Raw genomic sequence first — 21,022 nt, 5'->3', positions numbered from 1 at the left:
TGAATTGTGTGATTAATCTTGACCCGTTTAAATGTTTTAAAACTGTGGTGATCCATTCGGGGTGGTGAGCGAGTTATTGAGCGGTATGATATGACGCGCGTATGGGATAGCTGGGATGAGTCATCACGTGGCGGTTAGAAGTCTTCCATTTGTGTCGACGATGTTTTATAGCTTTGATAGTTTTAGCAGTAGACCGTCTGAGAATTTTGTATTTCTTTTATCAGTTTGGATTTGCTATGTAATCACTTTAAACTTTATTTACTTTTAAAGTTGTTTCGTTATTGTCTTATGAATATCATGCCTCGGGTAACCGAGATGGTGGCATCTTTATACCTGAGTGGTCCTGGTAAGGCACTTGGAGTATGGGGGTGTTACAAATGGTATCGAGCGACGATCCGAAACCCGTAACCAATGAATTTAATGAATATAGGGAGTCAATTAAAATGAACCCGGGGTAAAGGTTGTAGGAGCTAATGGAAAGACTTGGGAGACGTCCTAAAGTCGCGAACTCGCCCTACAATTTTGAACCGGTCACCATGGGATATAAGTCGGGATCGCTATGTGTTTACTAATGCTCTATTGCGTGTGTTGGATGGATGAGTGTTATATAGTTGAATGGATGTGTGGTGGAAAAAATGAAGGTAATTTTTTTTTATGATAACATGAATTGTGATGGGAATTACTACTAGTTACTATTGTGTATATGCATATGATTGCGTGCATATGATTGGATGAATAAGTTGTATGAATACGGGTATGAATGTGATCTATGATTTGGGTGAAAAGATGATTTAAGGAATTGCATGAGAATATGAAATTCATGTGGAGAACTTGTTTATGTGATGGAAGTGGATTTTCTACTTTTGCTATGTTAGTAACATGTGAATAGGGGGATTTTATGTTGTATATTATGTTATTGTGTACGTAAAGTTATAAAATAAAAGCAGGTGGTAAATCGTGACTGACAAGTTAAATAATCTATGTGCATGATTAATGTTGTTGCTTGGCTTTTGAAAATAGTAACATATGATTATGAATACTGGTTTTATGAGTTTTGGACTGGTTTTGCTTGCTTGGTTGTTGTTTAAGTTGTTGGGAAGTAAAATCAAGTAGTTGTGTATTTCGATTATAAAGAGGTTGTCTTTAAACTGTTATAACTTGAGATGCATAAATGATTTTGATGTGATTCCAATTGGAGGTGATAGCTTGTCCTTTTACGATTCTAACGATAGGTCACACGCCCAAATCGACCAAGTAATGAGTGAGTTATGACTGTTTTACGAAAACTGGACAGTGCTGAGAATTGGGGTACTCGATCGAGTAGCCTTGGTACTCGATCGAGTAAGGGGGAACTCGATCGAGTACGTTAGTTACTCGATCGAGTAGCCCTGGTGATTTGTTTTACGTGCTTCTGATCTTCACCTACTCGATCGAGTAAGTCCCTTACTCGATCGAGTGGCCAAGATTTCGATCTAATGACCCCTGTTTTGGGTCATTTGCTTATCTTTTGACATTCGTTGCATATTATGTTTAATTCAAAGTTGTTATTTTACTTCTTTATGCATTGTTTTACATGTAAGTTGGTCTTGATACGTAAGTTACCCAATCTTATGAGGTGGTGAGTGGCACCTTATGGTGAGTATGAGTTTGGTGGGAGGAGATGAGCTATATGTGGTTGTGATAGATCTTTGGAAAAAGAAAAGAAAGATCGTTATGGCTTAATTGAGACATGGAGCACGTTTTAGACGAGATGAGATGAGTGATATGATTATGTGTTGAGTAACGTAAAAGTAAGTGAATATGGGCAAGGGATGATGTGAGTCTAAGGAACGTGAGAATGAAAGGATTGAGAGTAAGGATGTGGATAGTGGCAACTTGAGATGTGTAAATAATTATGGAGGGAGATGTTTAGGAGTCATGCGGGTTAAGAATATATAGTGAAGGTTCGTTTTAAAGGGGTTGAGAAGAGTGGCATATAGTGAACTTTGTGGAGACATGTCGCGAGGTGGATTTTTAGACAGTGAGTGAGTTTGGGAGATTTGGTTTATTAAGAGGTGAAACTAATGTGTGATTTCCTTGGGCATTTAACGGCATGCAATGAAATTGTTTGAACAATGAATGTTAATTTTATGGATAGATTAGTGGCAAGTTTGAGTGATAGCATAATAAGAGAAGATCCATGGTAGGAAAGAATGAGATGATATCGATATAAAATAATGAGATGTGAGTCTTGGAGCAATGAGAAAGTAACTGGAACACTAAAGAGTTAGGTAGAAGTGATAAGGAGTTGAATGGTTAATTGATTTTGTAGAGTGTACAAGAAAAGAATGAGGGGAGTAAAACTAGGAAAATGTTGACCGGAGTTATGTGACATAAAAGTAAGGAATCGTCGAGATGTATGATACTATCAAGAGTAAGTAAGTTAATGGTTATACAGAAGTTTCAGGACAACATGATTAATCATGAGTTTCGAGGAATTAAGGGAGTAAGAAGTTGGTGGAGAATTTGCACGATAATAGATAATTGGTGGAAAGTTAGATGACGATACAATTAAGATAGTATTGGGAATAATGTTGAGGTAATTTTGTTGATGGGTTTGATGTTCTTTATTTGGGGATGCTAACCAAAAGATAGAAGAAAAACCGTGTTGTTTTGATATGAGTGTAAGAGGTTTGATATACGAGCAGTGGTGGTATTGTGGTGTTGTCACTAGTGGTTAAGGGTGATGATTGATAAGAAAGATAGCAATTCAAAAGAGGTTGATTTGGTAGGGACCTGATTGTTGTGTATAATTGTGAGAGGGTATAAGATGTGGTTAGATGAGGCGGATGCTAATAGTTGAATAGTAATGGTATGGTTATACTTGGCGGGAAGTGATGGTTGTGCGAATGGGGGAATATGTTATGAGGGGCATATGAGTTAAGCTCGGGCGGCAGGTAACCTATGTTGAGTGGTAACTTACGTGATCAGGATTGACTGGTTAGATGTGATTACGGGTCTGTGATATATATAAATGTTTGTGTGAGGTTTTGACCTCACAGGTCGTGATATGGTGTGATTATCATAAAGTTGTTATTTGAATGTTCTGTAATGCATATTGGGTACGCTAATCTAATTGAATGATGATTAAAAAGGTAATAATTTGAGTGATCTGGCATGACTGGTTATACTTGTATGTATTCATGATACATGTCAATCTGTGATATGGTAAGGGGATGATATTCATGAGGTTCTTATCTGTTTAATTCATAAAATATGTTGCGTTGTGATTTAGTAAAGTGGAATTGAGTAAGTTTTCTTGTCTGAGAAGTATTCTGAGTCAGTGTTTATGGGAATTGTATGTAGTTGTGATTTCTATCGATGTGGTTGTTGTGCCTCGGGTAGTGATCCGAGCACGGTACATAGTGTTGTGATGCGGGTATTTTCGCACTGCGGTGTAGCTGTTGGTGGCGGTGTTGCGATGCCGCCACCGGTTGTGGTGGAGTAGGCGGGATGATTATGATACGAGTTTTCAAAAGTACATACCAGTCATACATAGATTGTTGTTTTGTTTGATGTTGCTTCCTGTGAGTTTCAGTTTGTACAGATAGACAGTTGTTTTGTTTATTGATGTTTCTTACCAGTTAAGTTTTGGTATGAGGGTAGATATGATATGAAAGAGAGTTGTATATGTTTTCGTTGTTGTCATGGTATAGTGACATTCTGTTAATGGGACACGGTTGTGAGAGGTTGTTACAATCATTTTGATCTTGTTCTAGTTAAGGTTTCAGTAAACATGGTAATGGCAAGTGAGTCGTAGAACATGTGTGGTAATGACCCGAAAGATGCAGGTGGTTCATAATCCTTTGTTGAAGACAATGAGTGTAGGGTGTTGGGAATTAGTGTCATGTTAAGTTTTGTATGAGTTTGGCGGTAATAAAGAAAAGAACTTGAGGATCTAGTGTGAGTGTACGTAACGAGTGTAGATCGTGAGTTATGCTTTTGGGGAGATAGGTGCTTTACATAGAGAGGTATGTTGTCTTGCAGTAAGAATGGAGAGTTAGTATGGTGATTTTGCTACAAGTTTATGGTATAGGTTAGGTGGTGTGCCGAATGAGTTGAGGTATGAGAAATGTTTAAGTAGAAGAGCCTTGGATATATGCATGGCGATGTTTAGAGTATAGGTGGTTATTTATGACATGCGGTGGTGATGAGGATAATGAGAAGATATAGCTAGGATTTAGTATTAGTGAGTTACGAGGACGTAACATTTGTCTTAAGAGGAGTAGGATGCGATAAAAGAGATTTTGATGGTTGTACATATGGTAATATATTTGGAAGTTGAGTCTTGATGTAGAATAAGAGGTTGATTCATGTTGTGGGTGATTTTATTAAAGGTCATGACCGTGCTTGTAGTAGTGTGATGTTTAGGTGTGTGAGAATATTTAACTAGTGTTGACAGTTGGATGATGAGGTTATGAGTGTGAGTAAACTTCAAGGACGAAGTTCCTTTTAAGGGTGGTAGATTGTAACATTCCGTTTGATGTTTGTGAATGTTTTGATATTGGATTTTCTAGTGAATGATATGTTACGGAGCTAGCAGTGGCGTATGGAGTTAGTGGCGAGAGATATATGATGTAGTTGATACGATATCGTGAGACATGTTGTGGAGGTAAGTATAGTTGGTGGAGTTGGGTTAAGAGTTCATGTGTTATAGGGTGAGGTTTTGTTTTGAGTCTTAGTTGCGTTGTTGTGTCTTAGTCAAGTTGGTAGGTTTGTTTTTATGTATGGGTTGAACTTCGGGGACGAAGTTCTTTTTAAGGAGGGAAGACTGTAATACTCCGTATTTATGAGTCTCTGGGTACTCTATCGAGTAGGCCTTACTCTGTCGAGTAAGGGTGAGTTGCGTTTTAAAATAGTTTCTGACCTGTTGGGTACTCGATCGAGTAACTATGATACTCGATCGAGTAAGGGGGTACTCGATCGAGTACCTCAGCTACTCGATCGAGTAGCTCGGTTAGCGGGTGATAATTCGACGGGTTTTGTTAATAACACGGATTAATATATAAATCTTTCCGTCACTTTCATAATACACCTTTACAAACCTAATAACATTAAAAGGAGATTCAAGTTACGTTCTTCGCAGTCATCCGTGTTGTTGACAAATCCCGGAGCTTGAGAGGTCGGATTCCATCGTTCTTTATACCTTTGTGATCCTTGCGTCGAGGGTAAGATCTACATACTAATTTTTATCTTTGTTTCGTTAGAGTTGGTTAAACCCTAATTTTGGGAATTGGGGATTTGTATTAGTTTTGTGATTGTTAGTAATTATGTGATTATATGTTAGGAGGAGGATTCGTAGAAGAGGAATTTTAATACGATTGTTGAGACCGTCGATTGTGTTGCTTTCCGGTAGGATTTCTACTCAAAAGTATTAGTCCCATAATGGGATGATTGATGATGTGTTGAGATTGATTGTTTGATATAGTAATTGTATTGTGACGGTTGTGATTGTGATTGTGATCATTTGTCTGTGGTTCTCGAGATGCGTTCTCGGCTGAGTGGAGTCACTTGCGGGAGTGGCTTCACGCCCTAGTTTCGCCCTTCGTGGAACCCGCCACGGAAGGGGATGTGCACATTAATGGACAGGGTTATCGCTCATTATGAGGAGCGGGGATTTGGTGGGTACGGCTGCGGTCCCCCACTGGCAGGGCTGGTCCAGTGGACAGTCGGTGATTGAGATTTTGGGATTGGTGTGGTTGTGTGTGTGTGACGGTTAAGCTGTCTGTTTATCTTATTGTTGATATATTGAATTGTGTGATTAGTATCGACCCGTTTAAATGTTTTAAAACGTGGTGATCCATTCGGGGTGGTGAGCGTTATTGAGCAGGTATGATATGACGCGTATGGGATAGCTGGGATGAGTCATCACGTGGCAGTTAGAAGTCTTCCGATGTGTCAGACGATGTTTTATAGCTTTGATAGTTTTAGCAGTAGACCGTCTGAGAATTTTGTATTTCTTTTATCAGTTTGGATTTGCTATGTAATCACTTTAAACTTTATTTACTTTTAAAGTTGTTTCGTTATTGTCTTATGAATATCATGCCTCGGGTAACCGAGATGGTGGCATCTTTATACCTGAGTGGTCCTGGTAAGGCACTTGGAGTATGGGGGTGTTACACCACCTTCTATCGGTGACCCATCCGAGTTAGCTCATACGGCATCATACTCGCCGTTCCTTATACACTACTTTCATACTCGTATTTACTCTACCAGCATTCATCAATGATTGTACTCTTAACGATAACATTAACAAGCATCAAATAAGCACACGATATGAATCAAGAACGAAACTATCATCCTTCATACCAACACACATTAATCTCCTTCAAAATATGCCACAATACGTAAATCTAGTCATCCAACTTCCACATTTCATCACACATCATATGAAGGTTTATATCATGCAAAAGTCTATTAACAACCACATCACTCATGTAATCACACAACATTTCTTATGTCGTTCACCCATACTTGTAACCACCCACATAGTGACCAACCAAGACAATGGGCACTAGTTTTGATATGAGGGCGCCTACTCAACCAAAACCAATCTCCTATTTTACTCATGTCTCAATATCAAAACAATTTATAAATTCCGATAAAAGTAGTATTTATCGGGTGTCGAACTCAAGGATGGTGTGGGTTTACACTTAATTCGTTCAAAGTCTAATTTAGTCGAACAATAAAAGGGGTTTGAAGTTTATGTAACTAATCAGAGCAACTAAAACGATAATAAAACAAAGTGATGTAAACAATTTATATTTAAACTAGGGTATTCGGGTTCCCCTAAGTGGGACGAGATAAACAAGGGTAAATAAAGGGGTATGGGTAGTAATTAGCCTAGGTAAAAGACTCAATCTCTTGGTCTCCCTAAGGATAGACACAAAATCATCATTAAGCATTTAATCTCATCTTAACCATGCTATCAAAAGACCCCATAAACTTTCATCCATAGAGAATTCAAGCAAAGAATGAAGAAAGGTGAGGACTTTCATTCACACAATTCCACAAACACCTTATATGCATGATTAAAAAGACTAACAATTCTACCCAACACCCAAATATTAATCACCCAAGTTATACCATTGATCTCCACTTAGGTTCCCCCTAAACCCTGGGGGGTCACTACTCACTCATCATGCTTAAACAAATACCAACAATTGATAAAAGACAAATAAACATGATGGAAAGCATGATATAAATTATAACAATAATAACAAAGAGAGAAATAAAAATGTAAACAATTGAAATAAAGACTAGAAAAGACCATTACTGAAATCATCTTTGGTTCCATATACCATGACGTTTTATTCCCTGACTCGGTGATATTATTGGTTAATTTCATTTTAAAGGGTGTTCTAACATTCTTTTCTTTTATTTACCATTTTTCTCATTTATTTACACTTGCAAACATATTAGTCATAATTCATAATCATCCATGGTTCCTTATACCATGTTCGTTTAATCCGAGTACGATGACAAACTTGTCTAACTACAAAGAAATGAACTTAACATATTAGTTCATATCAAACATTTTCCTTTTACTTTTATTTCATTTTATTCTTATCCTTATCTCGATCATATCATATGTCATCCTTGTCTAACATATGTGTCATGTCGATTTAATTCGAGTACGATGACGAAATGGTTATGCATACATTTTTTACACATTTTACTATACTTTTCAAACTTGGAAATCCGACATCGAATATTACTAACATAATAGTAATTATTCCGAGTCATGCAAACAATACAAGTAAATCATTAATCGCAAAAACGGTCTTGATGACCTTTTCAACAAAAGGCGGTTTTTTTTAACGACCTTTTAAAACGGTCCTTTTTTATAACCTTTTAAACAACCAGGAGAGGTCCCTTGGACCGCCCTATGGCTCGCGCCCCAAGGAACCTCCTGTTTTCCACATTTCAAATCTGGGCAGGCCTTGTTGCCTCACCGTATGGATCGCGCCCCAAAGGGGCTGCCTGGCACTGTTCTGTTTCATTTTTAGAACTTGTGTAGGACGATCCCGATTACGGTTATCCTGAATACATGACGGATCAGATTGACAAGTTTACGTTTTTACACTTTGTCATTTGACACCCTCTTCCAAACAAATGAATTGTGTTAAACGCTGTAATCCGAATTTGGTAAATGGATGTTTAATTTCCATTTTCACATGCAAATCAATCTAAATCCAACTCGACATCAATTACATGATATTTGGATAAACAACCGACTTAGCACACTTTCACATGTTAGGTTAAACTTTTGGATGCGCATTCATGCATTTAAACCGTTTTATCAACTTTTGCACTTAGCAACCACGAACGATCAGTAGAGGCCGCTAACACGGGCGGGATTGGGTGCCCGATTAAAGGGCTTCCCAATACGTACCCTCACCCTTTACTCAGAACCTTTGGATAGTGGATGGCCTTATCCAGGGCGTACGAGAGTCATTCTAGCGATAGGATGCTAAAGGGGGACGAGTCCTTATCTTTAGTACCTATATCGAGCACCGCTTTTTTGGCTTGATTAACCAAGGTATAAAGTGGATTCGAACGATTTCCAAGCATCCCATAATTGCTTGGTGGCGACTCCGAACATCTCTGCATCGTTTCGAGACCTTCACCGAGACGAAACCGACCGGTTTAAAGCGATCCGGTCGAAAGCATTTCTACGCCTCCAAACATGGCTTTCCGACCGTTGGACGTCCACAGATAGGCTTGGCGTGCAGGTGGCATGTCCACGGACCGGCGGTAGCCCATGTCCACATTAGGACAGAATACAACACTGACAAAGGCAAAGCGTTTTCATACATCTATTTCTTATTCATTTCAACTTTGTACAAAAATTTCTACAAATTTTCTACCAGTTTACATGATAAATAATGTACATTTGTTTTGGTAATTAGCCTTACAGGAGTAGTTAATAGAGTGGTGGTTGTTGCATTTAAATCCCTTGGGTTATTAAGAGAGAAAAAAATGCCTAAAGATTTATCAAACTGGTTTTAAACATTTTCTAGTTTTAACCGAACCATGAGCATTGTAATAATTTGTATAAGACGAATCTAATAAGCAGCAAAAACTTATTGTAGCATTTCAGTCGGTGCATTTATTTGACTTCAAGCACAATTTTATTCATTTTCTTCAATTCTATAGGTTACTCACTACATGGTGAAACTTGGCCGCAGCTCATTCTACATGGCTTGCAAGTCAAAACCATCTTACCGGGAGTATGGTAAACTAGATCATCATACTCTCAAACAAAGATCAAAGAATTCTTACACCACTGGAAAGGACTGAGATCATTTGTACAGTAGGATGTGTTCAAATTACCCTTAATACACCAGTCACCATGCTGCTTCTATCTTCTATTAAATTAAAACACAAAAAAGTTTCTAGTTGCACAGTTTCTCATATTTTGTAGACCTTTAATCTAAGCATATCATACAGTATTTTCCACATTCTAATCAGAGGCGGAAGCAGCTTCAGAGAGTGACAAAAAGGTCGTTCAGTTGTACCCAACCATAAGCACATCGGTCCCTCAGCTTCTGTACTACTACAGCTGCAGGACTAACTATGGGCCGGACTCGATCAAGCTCCTTTTCGAGTATTGGCCTTGCTTTAATTTCAACCTACGCATTCCCAGTTTGGCAACAATTAGGAAACCAGAGGAGCTACTTAATTTTTCAGGTATTTGGAGAAAACATAAACAAACACACCACATACCTTCTCAATGCACCGAACAGTATCCAATATATGGCAAAAGTATGTTAGCTGCTTATAAAGATCCACCTCCGAATACTGTTGAACAACACATCATTAGCAGGTGGTACTCTGGCTTTTTATGTTCGTTGTTCACACAACATTATAATTTTGAAGTTACCTTTCTGACAAGACGACCATTGCAGTGAGGGTAATTTGGACAAATTGTTCCTCTTTCAGCATCTCCAATCACCCGCATGTTCAGGCTACGAGTCGTATACTTGCAAGTTTCATCATCACACTGCACACCACATGGGAATTTTAGATGAATTCCTAAACAGTTTAAACCAAAAACTAAAAGATTACAGGCGTAGTTTTACCGTCATCAAGCCTCTGTAGTAGAGTGAAATGAACCCATCTGCTTGCCTCTTAATCTGACATCATAACTAATTAATTAGTTACCAGACACAAAAAACACCTATGACTCGGACTCCGTATGTTCATCGGACATGGATACATATACAAGTGCCGGGCTCAAAATAACGCGATTATGTAGACATGGGGCTCTGTCCTAAGATGATAACAAATGATAATATGGGTGCCGGGTGCGAGGCAAAATGTTTGGAGTTTTTAGGGGTAAATAAGGAGATACATTGAGTAAGGCTTATGAAAAGTGAAATCATACTAAATATTTCAGACTCGGTTTCTCTACTATTTTTTTAACAAGACATCTGTATCTACTGTTGTCACGCGGTACTCTTCTTTTGGCTACTTTTAGGAGAAGGGTTAGCGTGGTAAGGGACAGGTATGACTTTCATACCGATATCCTTGAACATATATGTCAGTATGGGTACACTCTCAAGTAGAGAGCCGAAGTCACATAATTCACCACATGAACATTTCAAGGACTAGAAGTCTAGAACCAGTTTAGAAAGAATATCTAGGAAGATAGATGAGAACTAGATACCTGATTGGCAATCATCATAGGAGAAATTCTACCAACATCCCCTTCTTCTGGACACTTGGGGCACCGCAATCTTTGCCAGATATTGGAATCCGATTCCTCATTAGGTTTCTCTATGGTTAATTTACGCAAGGAACTAAAGATGCTAGGGCAATCAAAAGTGCTGGAGCAGCTAGGGCAAGACAATGTTAGGGGCTGACAACCATGATATCTGCAGCACCCACTATATACTCAATGGCTGTTTACAAGGTCTAAATCTTGTACATTCTTGAGGTAAACTAATGGCCCCAATAAAGTTAGAAACGGGACAATAAGCCATGAATAAAAACACAGAGATGCATACCTCTCCTCGTCACCAAGAGCACTCATTAGCAAGCTCGTATGATCATTGCTAGTGTCTTGGTGTGATTTACTGTGAAACTGAGTATTTATCAAGTCAGTAGCTTACAACAATATACAGCCTAAAACTCGGGGGGGGGCAAAAAAAGGTAACCTTACCTTAGATGAATCGAGGCCCAGACAGTCAGCTAGACGTGCAGGGTCGGTACCCTGGATGGATGCACATAAACGGGAAACCACTGGATGAATCTGCACAGTGACACTCAGCTTTAGGAAGATCTAGAAATTGAAATGGAAGTGTATAGCATCACATCAACTCCCCTATAAAATATTGTTTAGTACTCTCTCCATTCAACTCCACACTACCACTTTTCATTTTGTACACTATTTATAATTAAGCATTAAATTGCAATTTCCTCTCAATACATAAGTGAAAATATATTCATGTGGGATCATGTTTGATTCGTCTTTACGAGTACATTATAAGTATCTAATTTTTATATTTTTTGCAAATACGTAGCTAAACGATATTTAGCACGTAAAACACGCGTTGACAAACGTGAAAAAGCAAAGTGGTAGTGTGGAGTTGAATGGAGGGAGTAGTATAGTAAAATCCTCAAATGATACCAGCCCAAAATGTATACAAGGAAAATATTTGTATTATTGTATCATGAATTTTTATATTGACAGCACAATATTTTATGATAATGACTTATATATGTGTTATAATGATTGAAAAAAAAAGTTATCAAAATAAAAATTTGCATGGTATAAACTGGATGCATTTTTTAGTTTGTGCTACTCGTTAAAGGGCTGGTTTTAGAACAATTTGTGTTGACATCAAGATGGTAACTGAAGTATCAGATCAAAAGTAAAACCTGTTGTGATAAATAATACTCTATATGATCATCCATGAAGAGTTGTCTCTTTTCAGTTCATCAGGATGCCTAGCTCGTTGAGCAATACTTGTGGAGGCACCTGCACTAATCTCCTGTCCAACAAAGAGTCAAGAAACTTGCTGTTTTTCCATCAGTAGAAGAGCATCAGAGATTCAGATTCAACTAACCTGCTCGCAACAAATAATATACGGGACTGTATCTCCAGCAGAACAACCAGAAGTGTAACCATTCTGTTTTAGCCTCAATGCCACCTACAAATGATTTTAATGAAGCATTATGGAAAAACCGTCCAGTGAGGTTTGAGCTATGATTGTAAATTGTAGACGGGACATTTTGATGGCTCCAACAGATGAGATAATGCAACAAAGAGACGTTCGGTACAATCACCTGGACATGTGGTTGATTTTTGGCATCAGGGTAAGCTTCAGGTGGTTTTGTCAATGATTTTGTGATAATAAACTTCTCAAGACCCATTTGTCCATTCCTCATCTCCTCTTGTACCTGCATATATCACCTTGAGTGCTTAGTTTCACATCCAGAAAACTTCCAGCTAGATCGACATGACCCTAAGTTTCAATTCTACATTTACATGGATTAATATAACTGCGCAAGTCTAACAAAAAAAGAGCATTCCAATAATCACTTCACCTTCAATAGATGTGTATGAATTGATTCCAGCACATCGTCACAAGACCTACAATGTATAAAAAAACCCAAAATTGAGTTATCTTTATTGGAATTGTTGACTAGTGTACATGCTTTATATGGAGCAAGGAAAGGCATCTTGAAACTTGAGAAGAGATAAACCATACCCTCCTGAAAGTATCTGACTTAGGCAGTAGTCCCCGACTTCCTTAGATACCAAGCTCCAATCTCGACGTACAATATCTAGACCTTTCCGTTCTTTTACCTGTATTGACCAATAAATTTTACATTAGGAGGACACATTTTTTTTCCGATTAACCAAGGAAGATTCTAAAGCAACCTCATATGTAGTTCCATCCCTGCGCTTTTCCACCTTGACAGCTGCATATTTTTTCTTCTTGAGAAGCAACATCCTCTTGTACAGCCCATCCAGATCAATTTCCAAGCATTTATACTTCTTATTAACCTGAAGTCAATGTCAGGATTTTCAGGCTCACACAGAACAAGGACAAGGCAAGTGAGTGATTGCTTGATAAGCAGTGTCTGGTGTGAGATGGTTGTATGCACAGTGGACTGCACACAACCAAGCCATTACCCCTTGATAAGCAGTGTCTGGTGTGACGGTTGTATGCACACAACCAAGCCATTAAAAAAACCACCCACACCTTTTGCCCATTGAATCCAAAGCATATAGATGTTCGTTGCATTTTATGCGATAAAACAAGCCCTGTTTACATGACATAAGAAACTTTGCTATAGGACAAGAAAGATCACCTCTACGATGACTTTCTTAGAAATGACTTTTGCTTTTCCATAATCATCAAGTCCACTGTAGATCATGATTGAATCTGTATCGCCATAAATAACCTGGACAGATGGAAAATCAATATCAATGAAGCGGAGCAAAGTGACGGAGTTTAACAATAAGGAATGGGCAAACATCATAAGATTTAACCTCTAAGTTCAAAACATTCTGCACGAGGTCAACAGTACTTTGAAGAATTTCTCTCCCCTGCAAAAAAATCACGTCATTTTCGTAGAGTTGGAGATTAAACTGCATATAAACTTCTTGTATGACATAGTTTACAAGAGATTTTACCTGTAGTGTTATAAGCTCTGCGAGAGGTTTGGCATAAAATCTTGAGTTTGCAAAACCAAGGCATCCATACATACTGTGAAGAATAAACAAGTAGAAAAAAGAAATGGTTTATAAACCTGAATAACACAAACCAAAATGAAAAGCTCCCATCATAGAAAGAGAATGATAAAGAGTAACCTGTTTGCAGTTAGCTTTAGTGCTTGCTGTTGTAAGTCAAATTGATCACGCTTAACACCAGATGCTCGACTAAGCCAGGACTTCACCATTTTCCTTCTCTCAACCAAATTCTTAAGCAACTGTTGAAACATAAAAGTGACAATATCTGTGAGAAAATAAGCTGAAAATTATGGAAGACAAGGCCATATATCATCTGATGAAGAACAATAATAAGGAATATCTGGCAAAACAATAAAAGCTGATAATTATCAAAACCTCTTCATCAAAGCCATCTGATCAGCCTGGCATTTCAAATGCAAAAATTAAAGGACTTCAATTACATCAAAAGAAAAGAGGGAATAGGCTCTACACTTATACAAGCAAAACACATATATAAACTTACAACCAGGGACACGCCCACAAGAAGGAGACAAATCCAATTCATAAGTCAGAAGAAAGTTTCACACCTAAACCAATTACAGGGGCTGGAGTAACTCATTGAGTCTTTAGTTGATGATATGATCAACTCCCCCACATCTTTCAATGTGAGATATTCATTGTAGACACACCACATAGTAGAAGCTATTTTAACAGCTATGAATACAGAAACCAGCTATACCTCGGGGAGAACTCCTGCCTTCTCAAACGATGGCAGACGTGGTGCTGATCCATCAGAATATCTTTCAACAGTCGTAAAACAGATATTGTATTCCTAAGGGAACATGATACGTGTCAAACACTTTATCTCATAAGAATGTGTGAAACAATGTGGAAGGAGAAATTTGACAAACCTGAATGATTGAAGGATAGAGACTGTTAAAGTCCAAAAGCAACACATATTTGTCGTATAAACCTTTTTTGGGTTCCAAAACCAACCCACCGGCATATGCTGGACCTTTCTTGCCTTTGCCCTGATCTTCATTTGGGCCCTCATTCTCAACAACTGAGTCATTAATATCTGTATCGTCACCATTACCTAGTTTTCGTTTTGTTAATTTGCTCTCCTTTGAGTCCTTTCCACGAGAAGAATACTTGTCCGGAACTATAAATTTCTTAGCATGAAAAGCATGTAACAGAAGATATTCCACCCTTTGTGCTCTAGCACCCTAAAAGCAGGAAAAATAGTGGACAATAATGAGGACTAGCCCTGGCAGTAGCTAAGATATGTACAGGCAGCAGAACAATTCAAAACTAACTTGAAGAGTCTTTCCCCACAGATTGCCACTGATATTGGTAAGCTGGCGAGTAAGTGGGAGAATGTTCAAGTGAAACATGAGTTCCATGGACAACCATGCATCTGTCTCATTGCATTCAACCTGTAACCAAGGAAACAAATCAGTATATTTAGGTAAGATTCACAATCATCATAATCATCCTTACAATCACACTTATGTTGCTCTCTTATGCCTACTGTTATATAAAAAGCATGTAAGAGAATTCACAAATGCACTTTAATGATGAAGGAGATTAAAAAACAAATAAAAGCATAGCATACTAGGTTGAAAAGAGAGCTGGCTGTTTGATACATTCCAGGAATATCATGCGGTGCAATCTCCTTTCTTTCTTTGTTCAGCTGAGTTTTTGCTAGATGCGTCAGAGAAAAGCTCACCTACAAGAGAAACGCAGCTAAGAAGCCAGGCATAATAAAAGTTAAAAAGCTCTTGTAGATAGAACAAAAATAGTTTACCTCTTTTAATAGGTCACGGGAACACAAAAACGTATCACATAAGAGCCGACCAGCAATACAAGACATTATTCCCGGGCTTGCTCCAGAACCGAAAGCAACACTTCCCTTAGTCAGCTTAGGCATTACTGATCTATTGAGACGACCTATTTTAGACCACATACCGCTTGGTACTCTGCAGGCCTGCAGATTTGGACATAGCAGCTTGTCATCCTAGCTGCAACAGTGTATGATGTATACCAAGTACCAACCAAGATAAAGGACTTCGAAGACACGACTAGGAAGGGTTATAATAAACAGCTACTTGAAGAACAAAGATAATTTAGCAGAAAATGCAACATACTCCAAACCTTATTGAATACGGAGTACTACATACATCTAGTTTTATCCTTCACATGCTCCTTATTCAATAATAGTAGGTATAAGTGCAATTAGGTGATTACCAACCTGTGCTCTATGAAGAAGGACATCTAGATCAAATCCCGAAATGTTATGACCAACAAGAATATCACTGTCCAACTTATACATCTCCAACATCAGACGCAGCAACAATGCACTTTCGCTGCAAAAATGCTCAATGAATTAGTGTAACAAAACGCTAATTTTCAAACTTCAAAGCATGCATATTGAAGGTTTAAAGCTTACAAATCAAAGTCATAGACAAACTGTCACTTTAATTAGAAATATACCCTAAAAACACACCTGCGTTCATAATGCAGAACCGTAGCTTTTGAATTTTTCTCTTTAACTTCTGTAGTGAATCCCACAGGCCAAATACCACCTTCAAGCCTCCTCACAACTGTAAAATGGCTAAGCAAACCACGTGTCTTCCACTCCGAATTACACATTGGAATGTCAATCTGGAGACAGAATGAGCAATGAGCCAATGATGCAATTCAACTAACTTGCTTGGCTTGGTTATATCTATGTATCAAAAGGACTAGTCTAATCTACAAACAACTAAAAGTTTTAAATGCAACATAACTACATAAGTACTGCAAGTTGTAAGTATAGCTGGCAACTCTTGACAAAATTTTATTCTGCTATCTAGTTCTCAATTAGCTAACAGTATGCACAAGTAAATCAGCTATTCAGCTCAATGTTTCCATAATCCCAGAACTTGGAACATAGTAACAATCTACCAAACTGGAACATTGAAAAGATTAATATATGTCATGCCAGAGTCACAGTGAATGTAGTTCACAAACGAGCCAACTGGATATGGTACACTCCAGATTTTTGGCTATAATTTAGTACGGTAATGAGTAAATTGTGGTTAAGCATACGTGTTCTAAGCACCAGAACATAGTAAATTCATATATATACGTAGCTAACAAAGTTAATATGTTGATTTGTAAAATTGTGGTTAGCATGGATGCTTCAAAAGATTCTGCTTATGGCGAGGTAAGGCCTTATGTTGATATGTTATATGTATGTAGCTTTACCCGCATGTTAAAAATAAAGAGATGTTTCCAAATGACCAATGACCAAATGAATATACGAGATTGAGAACAAATGAGAAACAAGACCTAGACACTACCATAAAGCAGTATACCGCACATTAAATCGACTAAAACCTGAGCCATACCTTGGCTCCACTACATGAGATAATGGAAGCTGAAATGACTTCATTAGCATTATTTTTCTCGTTGACAATGGTTTTCAGGTTGATTGCAGTCACAATAACTGGAGGTATTTCGGCTGTGTTCTTTGTGGAAGTTGACACCTTGATTTCCTTGGGACATTCAACAGTTACCTCAAATTTGCACCAACTCGCCTATCCAAAAGCAACTTTAAATATCCAATTCTAAAACGTAAGTGGTAAACTCCATTATGTCACAACTTCGTAACTTACCCTTTGATTGGAAGAGCTGGAAAACTTAGAGATTGACAGCCAAGATGGCCCTTTGACCTTCCTTTTGACCAGAAAGAGTTCCAGAGCACTGTAGCAGATACGCCCCAATTATTTCGTGTCATAAATAGTCCAAAAGATAATTATCAAACGACAAAAGAAATGTGACGTACAATGTCACAGAGATTTAAGGAATTAAGATTCAACATGATTTATACTATGATTCTGGTGTAAGCCGCCAACAGCAAGACAGACAAATTTAATTATTATTGTGAGTACCAGCTTCAAGAGAATTGTGTGTGAGAAGAGTTGAGAACAATACATCTTTCTACAGTGAAGTAAAGCATTAAACATTTATTTTGGGCTCTTCATCTTAAGTAAGCAATGCTATAAACCATTATCGGGATGAAAATTGAAGTGCTTATAAAAGGCAAATTCAAATGATGATAGTACCAATATTCAGAAAACTGACTAAAGAAATCATTACAAGCGAAAGTCTCGGAGAAAAGGGACGAGAATCATGCAGAACTAAACTGAATTGGAAATTTCAACTTCAGCCTTACTGACAATCAAGAGATCAAGTAACAGTATTCTTGGCTATTTCGTATCAAATGCTAAATTGCAACATGGCACTAAATATCACCCATAGATGTTAAAAGCTGTCTTCTGAGGTCATTTACTTACCGTGTGTGAGTACCTAGAACTGCACCAAAACTGTCTCCTTTAAGATCTGGTGGGAGAGGAGGGTCCTGCAGGTGCAGACAAAAATACGTTACCCTTGCTACATTTGTGTAAAGTTAATAATACTCTAAACTTGCTAATTCAGAAAAACCATACCTTGAACGGATAGTTGATCTTAAGCATATAATTTTCCCCAGCAGGAATGTCAGAGCGCTCAAACGCATAGCTCCTCTATAGCAAATTAACACAATTTCAACTGACCGCCTTTGATGCTCACGAAACAGCATTCAGACAGAAATTTCAAACCTTAACCGGCGTCATACTGAATGTAGAGACATTGAGGTCTATCAAACTTTTGGCAATTTCACTTTTCAATCCTGAAGCCACTTCCTAATAAAACATTCAAACGAAAACAATCAAAAAATCGACATGAAGGCACTACTACACTATCATCTACATGGATAATCAACTTACATGAAGTTTAGAACGAAATTCTCCTATAGAAATTTTAGAATCTGCCAAATCTTTCTCCAACTTCAAGATCACCTCATTATGAAAAACAGATTCATTTGGTATCGCATACACACATCTCTGAATATTCTTAACGACTACACAGCAACTTTGATATACATTCCCTGCTTTCACCTTTAACATCATATAATCAATAAATCAGCAATCAATCATAAAACAAGAAACTCATACTTTCGAAATTTCAAAACAAAAATTTGATAACTTGAATAGACATACTTTGCCAAACAGATAAATGCTACCAGCATCAGCACCATAAATCTCCTCATATGCATCAAGTATATAAAAAGGCAATGATCCATCAGCCTCCACCACAAACTCAGGGTTCTCCTCGTGTTCTAATCCAACAACATTACTGTCCCCTACACCGCCATTCATCGCCTGCCATTCAGACGACGCACTGAAAGTCTGACCCTTTTCCTCCTTAATCTTAGCATTGAATTTAAAAACCTTCCCAATTTCCTTCTTTTGCTCCACCTTGACTTTCGTCTCAATCACACCCTCTAATTCAGCCACTTTACCATCGCCATTCACATAAACATCCTCAACCTTATTTTCGACATTCAAATCATCTTTAATTTCAACCTCCTTTCGCTCCTCATCATTAACTATCTCCACATTTTGCACCAAATCCAAATCATCATTCCTAAAATTAGGATTATCATCTTCGGTCTTTCTGCAAACATTACTCACAACGGATTGCTTCTCAGACACAACTCCACCGAATCCTAACCCTAACCCTAAATTCCTCGACTGCGGCCGCCTTCTTCTCTCCCTATCAGTATCATCAGCAGCAAACTCAGCAAGAACATCTTCAACAACACTATCACTCGCCAAATTACCGCGATTGGACTTATCCTCACACCTCTTCTTAAGCACATTACTAGTAAACATCGCCGAAATCTTCTGTTTCCCCATTAACGAAGCAGCAGCAGCTGAAAGCGCAGCGGAATTAGCCGAAACCTTCTTCTTCTTCTCATTCTCATTCTCCTTCTTCCTCTTCTTCTTCAACTTCCCGAACTCCGACTCTTCGCCGCCCTCATCGTCATCATCGGATGACAACGGGGCAGTGGACTTTGTCCAATCCTCCTCCTCGCCATCATCGAAGTAGCCGTCGCCGACGATGAAGTTACCGAACTCCTTGCGGCGCTTGGAAACGAGGTCTTTGTACTCGTCTTCTTCGACGGTGTCGTAAATCGGGTTTTCTAATCGGATTTGGCGGGCTGGACGGGATTCGCCCTTGCGGATTGCCTTGAGACGCTCTAAGGCTTGGGATCGGGCCGTGGCGGAAGCAGTGGTGGTGCCGTTGCGACGTCTGCCGGAGTGTTCGCCGTCCATTTTTGTGATTAGGGTTATTGTGTCACTGTGTGTGGTGTGATTGGGGGGAAATGGGGGTTTGAGATTTATGTGAAGGTAGTGGCGGGAAGTGGAGGGTTTTGGCGGGAAAATCAATGTTATATTGTCATGGTGATTCATGATTTGGGCCTGGGCCGTTTGTGATGATGATTCAAAGAATGTGGATAAGGCCTGTGACCGGTTTAATCTCGGAGCCTCCATCCAGAATATATAACTCTCTCTTTTAGGAGTAGTAATCCAGTTCTTTTGGATTTAAAATCACTACATATAAATATAGTTTTACAAAATTCAGCTTATGTAAGTTTAGTTTAGAAATGTTTGACTCTTTTAAATTTAGTTGAGCTTCTATAAGTTCACTTCAATTCGTACCCATTTTTTTATAAGTGTCGTTCAGCTCTGATTAATTAAGTTCAGAAAAGTTTAGCTCTTATAAATTCAGTTCAGGAAAGTTGAACTTCTATAAATTTCGTTCAACTACTATAATGTCATAATGTCCTACGATCAAACGAGTTGGAACACGAAAAACCCAAAACAAATCATTAATAGAGTAGCATTTATTTTATGACTTTCGAACTTTTCAAATATATCGGTTATCATTATGGAACGCCGAGTTATATAAACGAAAACTAAAAACTAAATAGTTGTAAGAGTTTACATTTAGGTTTAATTAGTAATGATTTTGTCTCACGAAGGATCAGGTTATCAAGTTATTATAATCAAATCAATGTCGATATAAATCTTGGATAAATTAAGTGCAATTTGTCAACTTTGTATTTGTACTAAGATACTGATACGACTGTTCAATCCCAAGATTGATAGGTCGTAAAAGACTAGAATCTGTGGCGATTGGGGTAGAGAAAATCACCTAGAATTCAAGCTAAAATGATCATAAAAATAGACGAAGGAGATGAAGGATAAATGGAAGCGATAGGCAGAGGCTTTGTCATTCAATAATTTCTGGATTATTACAATATTAGGGAAATGGGCTTATATATAGCTAATAGAAGACGAAAGTAAAGAAAATAATTTAGCGAGATTCTTGAACTACCCTTGCCGATAATTTGGTATGTATCAT

At 38.1% G+C, this 21,022-nt stretch overlaps 1 pseudogene; it reads right to left on the bottom strand.

The window, feature by feature from the left end:
* Positions 1-9,273: 9,273 nt before the first annotated feature.
* Positions 9,274-20,016, bottom strand: LOC141600401 (DNA polymerase alpha catalytic subunit-like; annotated as a pseudogene).
* Between the last annotated feature and the right edge of the window lie 1,006 nt (positions 20,017-21,022).

The sequence above is a fragment of the Silene latifolia genome, chromosome 9 (assembly GCF_048544455.1).
Source record: "Silene latifolia isolate original U9 population chromosome 9, ASM4854445v1, whole genome shotgun sequence".
In the NCBI taxonomy this organism is placed as follows: Eukaryota; Viridiplantae; Streptophyta; class Magnoliopsida; order Caryophyllales; family Caryophyllaceae; genus Silene; species Silene latifolia.
Note: the sequence above shows the minus strand (reverse complement) of the source record. Positions and strands in the feature narration are given on the sequence as shown.